Genomic DNA, 17,662 nt, shown 5'->3' on the forward strand with positions numbered 1-17,662 from the left:
TAACTGCCTTATGGGAGGCACCTCGCATACCATCAAGAAGGCATTGTATCATATAATTTCTTATTTCTATTCCCTCCTTTACATTATAATCCAAATTGGATTCCTCGGAGGGAACTGCAGCGTTACCAGTAGGAAGTAGTGGGTTGGTTACGTGGGCCTGGTCGGCCCTTTCCCTGGCCACTTTCAGGATACGGTCACATTCATCTGGAGTTAAAGAAGAGGTTAGAATGACGTGAAGATCCCACCAAGTTAAATCATATGCTTGCATAATATGTTGAAATTCCTTGATGAAACCACTGGGATTGGCTGAGAAGGAGCCCAGTCTCTTTTCAAGTTGACCAAGGTCAGGAAGGGAAAAGGGAACATGTACACGGACCACGCCCTCTGCACCGGCCATCTCACAAAGTGGGGCCAGGAGAGAAGGAGGAGGATTTCTGGAACGAGTCCGGTGACCTATGGGGGTAGGCGAGGGGGAGGTGAGGATTGGCCCCTTGAGGGAGGAAGGCGGGGGAGAAAGAAGTGGGTTAGAGCAAGAAGCCACCCCAGAATAAGCTGGCGGTCGCAGCGATAAGGAGAGGTCTTGTGGGTCAGGCTCATCAGTAAATGAGGCTTGTGCCTCGGCCGGGTCAGACTCCGGTACCCATGTTTCCTTGTACAATGGCGGTTGTGAGTCAGTAGGATTATAAGCCTGTGTCTCGGAGGGACCACCAGGTGGCGCTTGTGAGTTGCCAGGGGGTGTCCAAGATGGTGGCTGTGTTTTGCGGGAATCCCCAGCCTGCATGACTCGGGCAGCAGGGCTGGGAGGGGAGGAAAACAAAAACTGCAGGAGCCAGAATGGCTGTAAATACAACAAGTCAGACCATTTCGCAGATCGTGTGCAAAATTCACTGAGAGCCATTAATATCCTAGGATTTAATGTACCCATTGCAGGCCATCGAAGATTATTAGTTAAATCATATGTCGGCCAAACCTTAGTGCAAAGAGATATGAGCCTCTCAGGGGACAGTTCCCCGAAGAAACCCAAAGCCTGGAGATTAGCCAGAACACGGCCCAGTGCAGATTGGGAATCAATCTTAATCTTTGATGGCTGATTTCCCCCCCATGACTGATAAGCAGGCAAGAACGAAGGCAGGACTCCAGCGTCCCAGAGTCCCACCTGACGTTCAGAAACAGATTGGATGTGCCAGAGAAAAGACGTCTCTTTTCTCTTTACACACCCTCAGCTCGGCCTGGCTGACTGGAGGGGACAAAGGTACCAAATATTTGGATTCGTTAACAGCCAGAAACCTGAGTCCGGAAGGGGCTTAAAGCCTAAACCCACTTATCCAAGTTAAGGGGGAGCTTACCGCAGTGTGAGCGCAGAGAGGCTGCAGAGCCAGGCCCACGCTGTGGAGATGTGTGTGTGAAATAATGGCTGTGAATGGTATTTAGCCGCCGACTCTCATGATTGGCCAGGAAAAAAATAAGAGGGTTTTAGAATTTTAATGACTCCTAGGATTGGTTAAGAGTGAAATAGGGTGGAGTCTAAGATGGCTGCCGACCTGTAGGTTGAACAAAATGGCCGCCCCCAGCATACCCACGTGTCAAGATGGCTGCAGTCACCCCCACTAAACCAGGAGGCAAGATGGCCGCAGCCCATATATCCACGTGGCAATATGGCTGCAGTCGCCCCCACTAAACAAGGACACAAGATGGCCACAGCCCGTATACCCACATGTCAAGATGGCTGTAGTCACCCCCATTAAACAAGGAGGCAAGATGGCCACAGCCCGTATACCCACATGTCAAGATGGCCGCTAGTCGCCCCCACTAAACAAGGAGGCAAGATGGCTGCAGCCCATATAGAACTCACGGCAATCCAGAAGCCAGTGGGATCAGCAGGAAACACTGGAGATCGGGTTGGGTCTTCCTGTCCTCTGTGCAGATGTAAGGCCAGTTCCAGGGACCCAACGTTTGGGTGGTGTCGGGGCACGGGGAATGGATGACAAGGCGGGCCAGTTCCGTAATGATCGGAGGCACAGCCCAGCTCCTAGCGCATCCCCACGGGAGCTTAGCGGCGAGGGGAGGCAGTGTCCAGCTCCCGGCGTGCAAACGTTCCCAGCAGCTGCGCACAGGGCTCCTCAGCTGAGGCATATCTCAGCTCCCGGCTGCTCGGGCTGCAGACAGTCAGGCGGACAGTCAGGCGGTCGCAGGGGAGCTTAGCACCCCGGTGGCAGTAGAATCCAGCTCTGGGGGAGACAGTCATGGCGACCTGGCGCTGCAGCGCACCCTTGGCGCTGAGAACAGATTCTCGCTAGATCTAAAGGTCACCATCGTCGGTACTGGCTTTCGACACCAAGGTGTAAGATGGGCAAGTAGTCCCTCTGCGCCCACAGATATGTGAAACCGTTGGTGCATGTGCCATAAGTCTTTATTAGTTCAGCCCACTATTCCCAGGCAGCTCCCTCCCCCACCCCAGTGTCACGGGTGCGGGGTGGGGGTGGGGGTGGAAGAGAGCCTTCCACGAGTGTAGAAATCTCTGTCTTCAGATCGCCGCGTCCCCTTTTTATCGAGCTCCGCATGGTAAGGAGGTGGGTCTTCCTGCCTCCTGGCTTCCAGCCCCACCCCTGCCCTGTGGGGACTTAAAAACTAACAGGACTCACTAGGTTGTGGAGGGCCTCACTAAGTAGCTGAGGCTATCTACAAACTGCGATCCTCCAGTCTCAGCCTCCCAAATGCTGGGATTACAAGCATGCGCCACCACGCCTGGCTTCCCAGCCCTATTTATATTTTTGTTTTAAAACAGTTTCACTAAGTTATTGAGGCTGGCCACAAACTTGTGATCCTCTTATCTCAGCCTCCCAAGTACTGAGATTACAGGCATGAGCTGGATGCCTGGCTCAGAAATACAATTTTTAAAAGAAAAAAAAAAAGTGGGAGTGGGGGACTAATAGACCATTCAGAGGTTCTTGGAAATGATTCAATCAATTAACTGTTATGGTTTGAGATGATATGGTTTTGGGGAAACTGTCCCCAAGGCCCCCTGTTAGGGTTCCAGACACAATTTCCCTCAAAACACACACAAAAAAAAACCCAAACCAGAAAAACCCATGGGTTCTTGTCCTGAGCTAAGGATAAATACACATTAGCCCAGACTTTTGCTAAAGATTTAAAGAAGTTTATTAGAAAGATAGAAATACAGAAGACAGTTCAAACCCCATGCCATTCAGAAATGGCATGGAGGGGGAGGCAGTTCAAGCAAATTCACCAAAAATCCCTGCATGCTGAGTGTTCTTATCCCACCAAGTCCTCATCAGGTCCTTTGATATGTAGATGTGCTGCCCTATCTCTAGCCCAGGTCTCCTGCTCATCTCCACCCCAGCCAGATCCGCCCCCTCCTAGGCAGAGGGGGGCAGCCCTGTCTCAGGCACAGACCCCCACACCTTTTGTTACACTCCCAAGATGTGTTAAGTTGTTTATCCAGGATCTGGGATTTAGGAATGTAAAAAGGCCCTTTTTCCTGAGGAACTTTGCCTCTCTTTAGACATGTAAAAAGGCCCTTTTCCCTGAAGCCCCTGACTTTATTTACTACCAAAGATACATTTTTAAAATTGGAAATCTTTCCCAATACTGGTATATTAATACATTTTGACACCTCTTCCCAATACTGGTACATTAATACATTTTGACACCTCTTCCCAATACTGGTACTTTAATGACAGACAATATGGTACCCTTAACAACTCATTCAATCCATCAGGAAACAGACTTGGAAGATATTATCTCTCATAATAAAAATAATAGAATATTTATATCACCCCTTGTGTCAGGCATGGGGTATATACAAATACTTAAGCATCCCACCCAACAACCCTCAGAGGTAAATGTTATTTGTATGGCCCCTACTTTTAAAAACGTGAAAACGGAGGTACAGAGAAGGTAAGCAATCTACCCAAGGTCAGACAGGGAGCCAGTAGGGACGGAAGTCTGACTGCAGTCCCTACCCTATAATCACACAAATTCAAATGTACAGAGCTTTGAGAAGAAGTTAAAAAAGAAAACAAAAAGGTAAGGGTGTTTTATCTCTGGAAAGAAGCAAGATACAGGATGCTCTGATGAGCTTATGCGCCATGTGCCATTTTCACCTCCTACACATCACCCAAAGAGCACCCGTGTTTGAGAAGGACAAGCACTCGAGACGATGGCTGCGCGGCAGTGAGTCCACTTAATGCCTCCCAACTGTACACTTGAATGGGTCAAATGGTAACTTTTGTTCTGTATACTTTGCCACAACTCTTAAACAGAAACAGACAAGCCCTAAGTGTTGATCTTATGACTCCATTATTCAGTTGTAAATATTTTGTTCCTTGGGCCATCTAGGGAGAGAGTTTTGTGGAAACATCAATTTCTCTCACCCGGTTCATAACGTGTATTAACTCTTTTGACTGTCATTCACTAATATTAGATATTTGGCAAGTATTTCCTACACATAAAGCAGGGACTTGGGCACAATTGGAAAGCCAGAGGGAATAAACACCATGCCATCTTCCATAATAACTGTGACTGCCACCGTTTCTTCAGCCCTTCTTCTCTGATACTTTCATTAGCAACTTTCTGGCTTGAGAGGGCCTTACTAAGTTACTGAGGCTGTTCTTGAATCTTGGATCCTCCTGTCTCAGTCTCCCTAGTTCTGGGAATTATAGGAGTGCATCACTGTGCCAGGCCAAAGCAGAGTATTTTGCCATCATCTCAAAGCTAAGACCAGGACCAGGAAAATCCATTACATCCTTTTATAACAGTGAATGTCTACTGCTGCACTGGTGAGCAAGGGAAATAGCTAGCTCTTTTATCTACATTTCCTCTTTGGGAGGTGGGAATAGCAACCCTAATTGGTTTGCCTTTACCTCAGCCTTTGGTCCAAGTTCCCCACCCTTTGTTCAAAGAGATTTTATAAGAGCAAAGAATTAGCTTACAAGGTAAGGGAGACGGGTTTGCTGTCTAGGAAAGAGCTCAGTGCACTGACATTTCCATTCCACCCCTTAAAGGTCCTCAAAGGATCCTGAGGTCAGAGGTTCTTCTGATTTTCCACCCCAAACTTCTAAGACTCAGACAGGGAGCCAGTAGGGAAGCAAGATTGACTACAAGTCCCTACTCTATAATTGTACAATAACTTTGTTCTTCTTTATGGCTGAGTAGAATTCCATCATGTGTATATCCCATAACTGTAATTCATTCATCTGTTGATGGATACCTAGGCTGGTTCCATAATTTAGCTATTATGAATTGTGCTGCTTTAAACATAGATGTGTATAACAGTACTACACTGTTTCAGTTATAGTAGCTTTATAAGGTTTGAAATCAGAAAATATACATCTTCTAGCTTTGTTCTTTTTTGAGATCGTTTTGGGTATCTAGAGTCCATATTTCATATTAGGATAGATTTTTTCTGAAAAATAAATAAATAAATGTATGATAGTTTCACCTAAAAAAAAAGAAAAGAAAAAAATATTCTCTGGTAAGAAAGAAAGCAAAAAGAAATATTGAAATGTTATCTTTACGTCATCAAAAGCTTGGTATCAGACAAATGAAACTGTTATGTGAGATTATCATTGTTAATTTTGGATAAATTGCTATAATACTAGATGTCAACCACTAAGCCAAGCATGGGAAGGAGGGATGGGGAGGGAAAGGGGTAGGGATCGGGTAGGGGCTAACTGGGTGATGTGTGCATGTATGTCTACAAAAGTTTTTTTTTATCCCAATATGATGTATGAATACAGTGTACCAATAAAAATAAATAAGTAAAAATAAATAAACATAGATGTGCATGCCTTACTATGGTAGTCTGGTTTCAATTTCTTTGGGTAGATATCCAAACGTGGTATAGCCGGGTCATATGGTAGGTTTATTTCTATTCTTCTGAGGACCTTCCTCATTGATCTCCAAAGTGGCTGCACTAATTTACACTCCCATCAACAATGTATCAGAGTTCCTACTTCCCCACATGTATTATAATTTAATCTTGTAATGATTGCCATTCTAACTGGGGTTAGGTGAAACCTCAGAGTAGTTTTGATTTGCTTCTCTCTGATTGCCAATGATGTTGAGCATTTTTTCATATATTTATTGGCCATTAGTATTTCTTCTTTTGTGAAGTGTCTATTTAGTTCACTTGCCCATTTTTCTTGGATTATTTGTTTTTTAGCAGTTTTTTGAGTTTTTGTACATTCTAGATAATAGTCCTCTATTGAAGGAGTAGCTGGCCAAAGATCTCCCATTCTGTAGGCTTGCAATTAAGGCTCTTGATAGTTCCCTTTGCTCCATGGAAGCTCCTCAATTTAATGCAATCATACTTATTAATCCTCATTTGAATTTCCTGTGCCTCTGGGGTCTTATTGAGAAAGTTTTTACCAGTGCCTATATGTTGGAGCCTTGATCCTATGCCCTCGTCTAGTAATGTAAAGTCCCTGTGCTAATTTCCAGGTTTTTTATTTATCTTGAGTTGACTCTTGTTTAGGATGAGAAAGTGGAATTTATTTTAATTTTTCTACATATGAATAACCAGTTTTGCCAACACCATTTGTCTTTCAACAACTTCCTTCCAGGATGTCGTGTGTGTGTGTGTGTGTGTGTGTGTGTGTGTGTGTGTGTGTGTGTTACTGGGTGGAACCCAGAGGCTTTCTACCTCCAGGTTATACTCCCAGACCTATTTTATACTTTATTTGGAAACAGGGTCTCACTAAGTTGCTGAGCCTCACTAAGTAGCTGAGGCTGGCTTCGAACCCGTGTGATCCTCCTGTCTCAGCCTCCCAAGCGCGGGGATTACAAGCGTGCACCACCATGCCCAGTTCTCAGGATGTCTTTTTTCCATCATATATTGTGGGCACCTTTGCCCAAAATCAATTTGTTGTAAGTGTGTGAATTTATTTCTGAATCTTCTCTTCTGTTCCATTGGTCCGTGTCTATTTTTGTGCTAATACCATGTTGGGTTTTATTGCTATGGCTCTGTAGTATAGTTTTAAGTCAGGTATTATAAAGCTTCCTGCATGGTTCTTATTTCTGAGAACTGTTTTGGCTATTTTGAGTCTTTTGTTACTTCATATGAATTATATAGGAGTGATTTTTCTATTTCTGTGAATAATGACCATAGTATTTTTTATTTATTTATTTATTTATTTTTGTAGTGCTGGGGATGGAACCCAGAGGCTTTCTACCTTTGGGCTATACTCCCAGGCCTATTTTGTATTTTATTTAGTTTTATTTGGAAACAGGGTCTTACTAAGTTGCTGAGAGCCTCATTAAGTAGCTGAGGCTGGCTTTGAACCTGCATGATCCTCCTGTCTCAGCCTCCCAAGTACTGGGATTACAAGTGTGCACCACCACAGCTGGCAACCATGGTATTTTAACAGGGATTACATAAGACCTGTAGAGCATTTTTGGTAGAATGACTTTTTTTTTTTTTTTTTTACAGTACTAGGAATTGAATCCGGGGGTATTCTACCCCTGAGTTACACCCCACTCCTATTTTTTTATTCTTTATTTTGAAACAGAGTCTTGCTAAGTTGTGGAGGGCCTCACTAGCTGAGGCTGGCCACAAACCTAAGATCCTCCTTTCTCAGCCCCCCAAGTTCTGGGATTACAAGTGTGCACCACCATACCCAGCTAGAATGACCATTTTAATTATATTTATTCTACCTATTCAAGAGCATGGAAGATCCTTCCATCTTCTAAAATCTTCCTCAATTTCTTTCTTTGGTGTTTTATAGTTTTCATTGTAGAGATCTTTTACCTCCTTGGTCAGATTTATTCCTAGGAATTTAATTGCTTTTGAGGTTATTGTGAATGGAATTATTTCCTAGATTTCTTTTATAGTGGATTCATAGTTGGTATATAGAGAAGCTAATGACTTTTATGTTGATTTTGTATCCACATATTTGCTGAATTTGTTAATCAGTTATAGAGCCTTTTGGTTGAGATTTGGGGACTTGTAAGTAGAGGATGATGTCATCTGCAAATAAAGCTATTTGTGTTCCTTTGCTTTCCTTCTATTGTCTTATTGCTCTGACTAGAGTCTCAAGTACTATATTGAAAAGGAGTGGTGAAGGAAGAATGCCCCTGGGTTCAATCTCCAGTCACACACACACACACACACACACACACACACACACACACACACACACGATCCAAATGCTCTATTTATCCTTTGGAAGAAATGAATTTGGAGTTAAGGAGCTCCAATCAGGCTCCCAAGCCCGAGGGAAACCGGGCTGTGGCCTTCCCACTCTTGACTGTCCCCTGCTACATTTCGATTTAGAGAAAACCGGGTAAATTAAGTTCCAATAAAAACTGCCCCCAAATCTCTTAGAAAGTTACTTGCAACTGTTACTTTTCTAGGTTGTTGGAGTGTGTGTGTGTGTGTGTGTGTGTGTGTGTGTGTGTGTGTGTGACTGAGGAGTGACCCAGGGCCTCCCACTTGCTAGGCAAGGGCTCTGCCACCAGCCATTTTTATTTTCAGTCAAGGTCTCGCTAAGTTGCCCAGGCTGGTATTGAACTTGAGATCCTCCTGCCTCAGCCTCCTGAGTACCTGGGATTGCACGTGTGTGCCACTGCCCCCAGCTGGTTTGTGGGATTTTGAAGTAGCCTCACAGTAGTTTTTATTTTCAGCAGTAGTTTTATTTTCACAGTAGTTTTATTTTCAGAGGAGGGTATCTCTGTTCAGGTGAGCAGGGGTTGGTGGGAAGGACGGAGGGCTTCATCTAGTGGGCATTCTGGCCTTTGGGCTTTGAAAGGAAGTTGGAGCTGAGGGCTCCTTCTTTTCTGCCTGCTTGAGATTTTAAGTCAGGAGAATCTAAGTCAGGAGAATGCTCGATCTCTGTTGCTGAGGAGTTCAGTGGCTCTGGAGGCCAGCAAGCTCCTGGCCCAGCTCTGGGCGTGGGCGGGCGCCCCCCTTTGTTTAACTTCTTGCTCTCCCGGGCCCAGGCAGCCCATGGGGCCTTTCTTAGTCTCTAGCTTCTTTCCATGCACACAATTCTTCTCTGGCATGTCTACTTACAGCCAGGGATCTTAGGAGATAAAACACTTGGAGTCAAGTAAGCAACACGAAGCCCCGCCCAGTGGAGCACACCTGTAATCCCAGCACTTGAGAGGCTGAGTCCAGGGGATTGCAGGTGGAGACCAACTCAGGAACTTGGCTAGCACCTGTTCAATATTAAAGAATAGCCAGGCGTGGTGGCGCACGCTTGTAATCTCCGCACTTGGGAGGTGCAGACAGAAGGATCACGCAGGTTCAAAGCCAGCCATGCTGCCTTAAGAGACCCTGTTTCCAAATATAAAAACGTATAAAATAGGTCTGGGAGTGTAGCCCAGAGGTAGAAGAAGGGCTTCCAGGAACCCCAATACCACCAATATATATATATATATATATATATATATATATATATATATATATATATATATATATATGAATAAAATAAGGCTAGGGGTGTAACACAGTGGTAGAACTCCTCTGGTTCAAACCTCAGCTCCCCCCTACATACACACTCATGCAAAGGCAACATGGAGAGGAGATGTGTCTTTCGGGGGCATCATTTATGCCATATCAGATAATAGGTCTTCATACACTTTGGCTGGAAACTGAGAGCGGTAAAATGTAATCCAGACATTTTTACCCGAGAAGATGAAATAGCCATAACAGTTCTCTCACTGCCAGACCTAAGACAGCAGTGTTTTAAACTGTGATGCAACATTTCACATCAGAGAATCTGAAAGGTGGCCACTTCCAAGGGCATTCTGTGGCCTGGGCAACTAGAACCCTCAGGCTCACACTCTGAAGCTGGCTCCCAGAATCTCCAGAGAAGGAATAGCAAGTTCCAGAAATCCATATTGCCCTCTATCAAAAACATCTCAGGGATGCTTTCTGGCATACAGGGGTGTTACTTGGCCCATGAAATGCTACATTTGTCTTCTTGTGGATATGACTATCCAGAACCTGAAACAGCTACCTATCTCCTCCTCCTCCTCCTCCTCCTCCTCCTCCTCCTCTTCCTCCTCCTTCTGTGTGTATGTTATTGGGGATTGAACCTAGGTATGCTATAACACTGAGTTACATCCCAGTTCTTTTCATTTTATTTGTGTGTGTGTGTGTGTGTGTGTGTGTGTGTGTGTATGTGCGTTGCTCAGGATTTAACCCAGAGTCATTATATCTCCCAGGTACACCCTCAGCTTTGTTTTATTTTTTCTTTTGAAACATGGTCTCACTAAGTTGTGGAGGGCCTTACTAAATTGCTGAGGCTACCTTAGAACCTGTAATCCTCCTGTCTCAGCCTCTCAAAGTCTGGGATTACAAGCATGCACCACCAACCAACATACACAGCTTTATTTTTATTTTGATAAAAATGTTCCATTAAATTGTACAGGCTGGCCTTGAACTTGCATTTCTCCTCAAACTGTCCCTTTTTGACCAGTGGAAACTTCTTCAGGTTAGTTTCTCGGTCATTGACATGAACCTGTACTTGGAAAACTTCTTTGCTATCTGGCAAAGAATGCCTCAGACTCAATTTATAAACTTCCTGCCCAGTTTTAGAATCCTTCCTTTCTCTAAAAAGTCCTGGTTTCTTTTAATGAAAAACTATTTCAAGACCACAAACTAGCTGCTGAGGATGCTCTTGCTTCTGGGTGAATAATCGCTCCTAGATTATTATTGTCATTTCCCCCAAAGGACAATAGAGATAGGAAGTGTGTGTGTGTGTGTGTGTGTGTGTGTGTGTGTGTGAATTCTTGTTTTGATGTAAACTATCACATGAATTCACACTTCTATTTTCAGTTCAAATTCAAATCTCCTCAGTTTTATTTAATCCCTTCTATTTTCTACCGGTGTCCCCTTTTCTCTACAACTGAGAATCCTGGCTCTCAGGTCACAGGGAATGACAGAATTAGAATGTTATACAATCTTGTTTATTCTATTTCAAAAATATGATGGTACAGAATATCAATATTCATACTTCTATCACCGATAAGATTATTAAAAATTGTCGGAATATTATTTTGCACGTGTCATACCCATTCTCTCCCCATGGTTTTCGAGATGAAGTGTCTGCATTGGTAGAGCATGCAGCTGTTATAGGTGACACTCCCTCTTCTCTCTTTTAATTCACATTTGGTCCTTATTCTATAAGTATATCTACATCTATATATATAAACACACATATTTCAAGAGTTCTTGGAGAATTCAAAGATTGGAGATTTTTTCTTTAGCTAATTTTTTTATTATGTAGAAAGCACTGTAAAGATATCCTGTGGCTGCCAGGGCATTTCAGTGCTCATATTTGCAGCTATGCAGATCAACTACCTGCTAAAATGAAAGCATTTTACTTTAAATGCAGAATTTGTCAACACCGGAGGAGTTTCTTTTTTCTTTTCTTTTTTTTTTTTTTTTTTTTTTTGGTGGTATTGGGGGTGGAACCCAGAGGCTTTCTACCTCCGGGCTATACTCCCAGACCTTTTTTATATTTTATTTGGAAACAGGGTCTCACTAAGTTGCTGAAAGCTTCACTAAGTAGCTGAGGCTGGCTTTGAACCTGCGCGATCCTCCTGTCTCAGCCTCCCAAGCGCAGGGATGACAAGTGTGCGCCACCACGCCCGGCCCGGAGGAGATTCTTGCAGTTTGGGAAGCTCTGCGGGAGATTCTGATAACATCCTCGTCTCCCCCAACTTGGGGCTTCTCCCAAGTTTTTTCGTGCCTAGTGTGTAAATAAAATGAGACCTCTTGCCGGGCGTGGTGGCGCACGCTTGTAATCCCCACGCTTGGGAGGCTGAGACAGGAGGATCGCACAGGTTCAAAGCCAGCCTCAGCTACTTAGTGAGGCTCTCAGCAACTTAGTGAGACCCTGTTTCCAAATAAAATATAAAATAGGTCTGGGAGTATACCCCGGAGGTAGAAGGCCCCTGGGTTCTACCCCCAGTACCACCAAAAAAAAAAAAAAAAAGAGAGAGAGACCGCTTGATGGTTATGGCCCTCCCTAAGTCAAGGACAGAATCCTTACTCTGGGCAAAACGGGGTGGGGAGGGAGAGATGAGAGGGGCGTTTGCTAGAGCCCCTGATGTGCTCAATGCCACACGGTGGCGGCTTTCCACTAAGAAAACCCGGGATGTGTTCTTTCTGTTTGGGTTGTCCAGATCCTAGACCTGTCTGAAGGTGTGTGTTCCTGCAGGATCCCTTTCATGGTCAGAATCATTCCAGACATTTTTCTCCCTGCTCAGTTAGCTTTTTGATCAAGAAAGGCCCATGCTCAGGCAGCCACATGGCTTCGGCTGTTTCCTCAGGCCCACAGTACAAGGAAAAGTCTTATGTGTTCAGCGCTGGCAGGGACCTGGTCGGGTCCAGGAAAACTGCACTTCCTTCTTGGTTCAGATGATCAGTTTCCTCTCCAGGAATTCTGATCCCTCATGTCAGAATCATGGCTGAGCTCTGTGCCTCAGATAATGGGGGTTTATCTGTATTGGACTTTGAGATCAGGCCAGCCTTCTGAAGCACACAGACGACAGCCTCTAAGCAGCCCAGAGGAGTTTCTCACCCAGGCTTACTGGGGCTGCATGATCTGCTATTGCAATCACAAAAGATATCACAGGAGATATTACAGCCACTGAAGGAGGACCCAAACACCCCTCAGCGGAAAGGGCAAGGTTCTCAGTTCATATGGTCTTTTCATGGAACAAAATTATCTTTTTTTTTCTTTTCTTTTTTTTCATGTTTATTTATTTATTTTTATTGGTGCATTGTAATCATATATCACATTGGAATACAAGACTTGAGAGGATATACAAGCACACATCATCCAATTAGCCCTCATCCAGTCCCCATCCCATTCCCTCCCCCTCCCTCGATCCCATGCTTGTTTGGTGATTAACTTTGATATATTTGTTTATGTACCTCCTGCGTTTTAAAGAGGCTCCATCCTCCCCTATTCCATACCCTCTGATTGGTCACCTTAGTTGCTTCACTATAGGGCCCTTTCTATAGCTCAACCTCTTCCTGTTGCCCCTTTCCTCCTAGTATTTGCTGCTTAGGGGAAGCATCTGGTTTTATTTTATGCGATATTTCTCTGTGCATGCCGCGTTGCAAGTACCTATCCCACTCTTGAACACCAGTAGTGGCCTGGCTACCCAGTGGACTGATCCAGACCTTGCTGGCTCAAGCAGTGGCCTTGCCTCATGGGAGGCTCCGATTCTGGTCTCACTGGCCCCGACACCGGCCTAACCCCTCAGGTGGCTCCAATCCCGGCCTTGCTGGCCCCAGCACTGGCCTAGCCTCAAGGCAGGCTCCAATACCGACCTCGGAGGCCTCAGTAGTGGCCTTGCCTCACAGAAGGCTCCGATGTCGGCTGCTGGCCCCGGCACCGGCCTAACCCCTCGGCAGGCTCTGATCCCTGCCTCGGAGGCCCCAGCTCCAGCCTTGCCTCACGGCAGGCACCAATCCTGGCCTTGCTGGCCCCATCATCGGCCTAACCCCTCGGCAGACTCTGATTCCGGCCTCTGAGGCCCCAGTAGCGGCCTTGCCTCACGGCAGGCTCCAATGCTGGCCGCTGGCCCTGGCATCGGCTTAAGCCCTTGGCAGGCTCCAATCCCGGGCTCAGAGGCCCCAGTAGCGGCCTTGCCTCAGGGCAGGCTCCGATCCCGGCCTCACTGGCCCCAGCATCGGCCTAACCCCTCGGCAGGCTCTTATCCCGGCCTCGGAGGCCCTAGTAGCGGCCTTGCCTCGCGGCAGGCTCCGATGCTGGCCGCTGGCCCTGGCATTGGCCTAACCCCTTGGCAGGCTCCAATCCTGGCCTCTGAGGCCCCAGTATCGGCCTTGCCTCACGGCAGGCTCCGTTGCCGGCTGCTGGCCCCGGCACCAGCCTAGCCCCTTGGCAGGCTCTGATCCCGGCCTCAGAGGCCCCAGCACCGGCCTTGCCTCACGGTAAGCTCCGATCCTGGCCTTGCTGGTCCCGGCACTGGCCTAACCCCTCGGCAGGCCCTGATCCTGGTCTTGAAGGCCCCAGCACCGGCCTTACCTCACGGCAGGCTCCAATCCCAGCTTTGCTGTGTCTGTCACCGGCCTCACCCCTTGGCAGGCTCCAATCCGAGTACCCTCTTCACCCAACCAATTGTCCCACGTTCTCGAGGATTGCTCAAGTTGGGTTTGAATGTATGATCTTCCAGCCCCAGCCCTGATAGCTACTGGGATTCCAGGTGGTACCATCTCCCCTGGTGAAAAATGACCTTGTAGGATGTTCTGGACTTCTGCTTTGATAGCTTTTGTGCACACTTAAGCATAGTAGCCTGCACACTTCTGAGAGACCTGAACGTTCTCAGCATGGTCACCAGCACAACTGGTTGGATGTGGAGGAAGCCACACCCAAACCCACTAGCTTTTACAGAAGAAACAAAAGAACTTTGGGACTTTTCCTGGTTGTGTTTGAGGTGTTCTTAAACTAATAGATTCTGTTTAAGGTGTGTGCATCAATTCGTAATAGTGAAAATATGGAACCAACCTATGTCTCCAAAAACAGATTAATGGATTACAAATAAAGAACAAAATTATGTCATTCCCAAGATGGAAAGATCTGGAGAACATTATGTTAAGTGAAATTACCAAGCACAGAAAGAGAAGGAACATATATTTTCTCTAATATGCTCAAGCTAGGGAGTATTAGGGATACCAGAGCGACTCCAGATAATGGAGAGGAAACCTCATCAAAACTGAAATGGAAGGGTAGGAGAGGAAGAAGGCTGAGGTTGATTAATGGAGGAGCTACATCCAAATATGTATAAAAGTATGAATGTAGCCTCATCAACCTGGACACTCATTGTTGGGAGGTGGGAAAAGAAGTGGGGAGGGGGGCACCAAGCACTGTGTGAATGTATGCCATTTTCAATATAATCTACATAAAAATAAAAGTTTAAAAATGCATAAAAAGTGTGTGTGTGTGTGTGTGTGTGTGTGTGTGTGTGTGTGTGTGTAACAGTCATTGCTAAACATCTAAAAACTTTTTACAGAGCGGCGCCCGCACCGAGGACTGCCCCCCCCCAGGACTTCTTCACAAGCTACAGCAGGCCTCTCCTGCTCCCTGCTGCAGGAGGCCTTTTGGCGATGTTATGAGTATATTTTTGGTTTCTACAAGAGGCGTTATGACCCTGTTAAATTTCAGCCTGGAATAGAGTTACAGAAACTTCTCGTCTCAATTGTCCTTGAGCCAGATGCTTTCCCCAGTGTGTCTTCAGATGAGTCCTATACTTTACCTGTAGCTGTCCTCAAGGCCAACAGAGATTTTGGAGCATTAGGAAGATTCGAGACCCTCAGCCAGTTAGATTTCTATGGAGCTTTCACCATCAATGAATCCAGCATTGTGAGTTCTCCAAGGTTTCCATGTAGAGAAATTTAATTGGTACATCCAGAAACTACTTGCCAGTTAAGACTATTCTTAAAACTCTGGATGCCATGGCTTTTAATAAGTTTAACGTTCTCCACTGGCACATAGTCGATGACCAGTCTTTCTCCTATCAGGGCACCACTTTTCGTGAGTTAAGCAATAAAGGAAGCCATACTTTGTCTCATGTTTATTCACCAAATGATGTCAGTCCGGTGATTGAATATGCCCGATTACAAGGGATTCGAATCATACCAGAATTTGATACCCCGGACATATGCAGTGTTGGGGAAAGACTGGAAAGATGTCCTGATTCCATGTCACAACAGACTAAATTAGAGAGAAAGTGTGGGGCCTATCAACCCTATTCTAAAGACAACATGTGTGTCCTTACTACATTTCTCAAAGAAGTTAGTGAAGTGTTTCCAGATCTTTTCATTCATTGGGGAGGAGAGGAAGTAGAATTTGACTGTTGAGCATCAAATCCAGATCCAAGTTTTCATGAAGAAAAAGAATTTGGCAAAAATTATAAAAAATACTATTTCTATATTGAAATTCTTTTGAATATTATTACATCCCTAAACAAGAGATCCGTCATCTAGCAAGAGGTCTTTGATAATAAAGCAAAGCTCCAACCAGGCACAGTAGTTGAAGTGTGTTTCATTTCAAAACACAAAAGGTATTCTGAAGAAATGAGTCTCATTAAAACATCTGGCTTACCTGTAATCCTTTCTGCTCCTTGATACTTAGATCTGATTACTTAAGGGAAAGATTGAATAAAACACTATGCAGTAGAACCTCTTGATTTTCAAGGGTTTGAGAAACAGAAATAACTGTGATTGGTGGAGAAGCTTGTCTGTGAGGAGAACATGTGGATGCAACTAACCGTACTGCTAGGTTATGGCTTCACACAAGTGCTGTTGGTGAGAGACGCTCGAGTCCCAAAGAGGTCAGCCACATTGCTGATGCTTGCCAGAGACTAACAAGGCACCGCTGCAGCATGGTCAACTGTCTACCTTTTTATCTAGATACTGCAAACATGAGAACAAAATGTACAAATGAACTAAAACAGAAACCAAAGGGGAAAAGACCACAGCAATCTGTACTACAACCAACTTGATTTTGAGGTCATTAAATTAAATGTTATGAGTCTGGTTTTGGAATGTTTTTATTGATTGAATCTTATTTTACATCACACACAGAAGATTCTTATTATGAGAGGAGCTTCAAAAACAAAAGGAATGAAACCTTACAGTATTCAAAATATTCCACAGTGTAATAACAACTGCCAAGGGGATAGATTTGGGTACACTTATTATACAACCAGAACAGCTCTTATTATACAACCCAGAACAGGTGCTAGTGTCATTATGCTGTCAAATGACATCTCTCATCTAGTTCTTTGAATGTACTGAAACAGTAATGTGTTTGTCCAATAAATAAAAATGATTTCTACTGAAAAAATTTTAAAAAAAGAATATATAACAACACAAGGAATAAAATATAATGACAATAATACTAAAATTTTATTCCTTATTTTGAAACAGAGTCTCAATGATTTTCAGAGAGCCTCACTAAGTAGCTGAGGCTGTCCGCAAACCACGAGCCTCCGGTCTCAGCCTCTGGGATGCTGGGATTACAAGCGTGCGCCACCACACCTGGCTTAAAACTAAAATTTTAAGTTTACTCTCTTATGGGTATATATACAAATGCCATTTCAAATTTATAATTCTCTTTAAAATAATTGCTTTTGATGACTACTTTTGATGGCTATTGTCTGAGATTGCTGCTAGTCAGAGGTGATTTTTGTTTTGTGGTTTTGTAATTTTATTTACAGCTTCCCAAGAAGCAGCGTGTCCTGCAGACAGGGAAACTGACTCCTTGCATGGAGAAGAAGAAACATTTTCCTGTTCAGGCACTCAAAATGCCATAGTGACTTACAAATGGCAGGTTTATGGTGTGCTAGTCAACGTTTAATAACTGGCTCTACCTTTTATCCCACTTGAGGGTGGGGAGAGAGAGAGAGAGAGACCAAGACAGAGACAGAGACACACACACACAGAGAGATTCCTTTCTTTTTCTTCTTTTTTTTTTTTTGGAACTAGAGATGAAACCAGGGGTGCTTTACCTCTGAGCTACATCCCCAGCCCCCCCCTTTTTTTAAATTTTAAACTCTAAGTTGCCAAGGCTGGCCTTGAAACTGTGATCCTCCTGTCTCATCCTCCCAAGTACTGGGATTACAGGTGTGCACCACTGCATCCAGCTGTGTGAGAGAGAGA

The 17,662-nt window shown here is 44.8% G+C and overlaps 1 pseudogene across 1 annotated transcript; it reads left to right on the forward strand.

Annotated features, from left to right (window-relative positions):
- Positions 1-4,109: 4,109 nt before the first annotated feature.
- LOC308258679 (beta-hexosaminidase subunit beta-like) lies at positions 4,110-16,503 on the forward strand (annotated as a pseudogene). Its single transcript has 2 exons — positions 4,110-4,194; positions 15,013-16,503. The product of its transcript is annotated as a beta-hexosaminidase subunit beta-like (transcript).
- The last annotated feature ends 1,159 nt before the right edge of the window (positions 16,504-17,662 follow it).

This window comes from Muscardinus avellanarius (genome assembly GCF_963383645.1).
Source record: "Muscardinus avellanarius genome assembly, chromosome: 2".
Lineage (NCBI taxonomy): Eukaryota > Metazoa > Chordata > Mammalia > Rodentia > Gliridae > Muscardinus > Muscardinus avellanarius.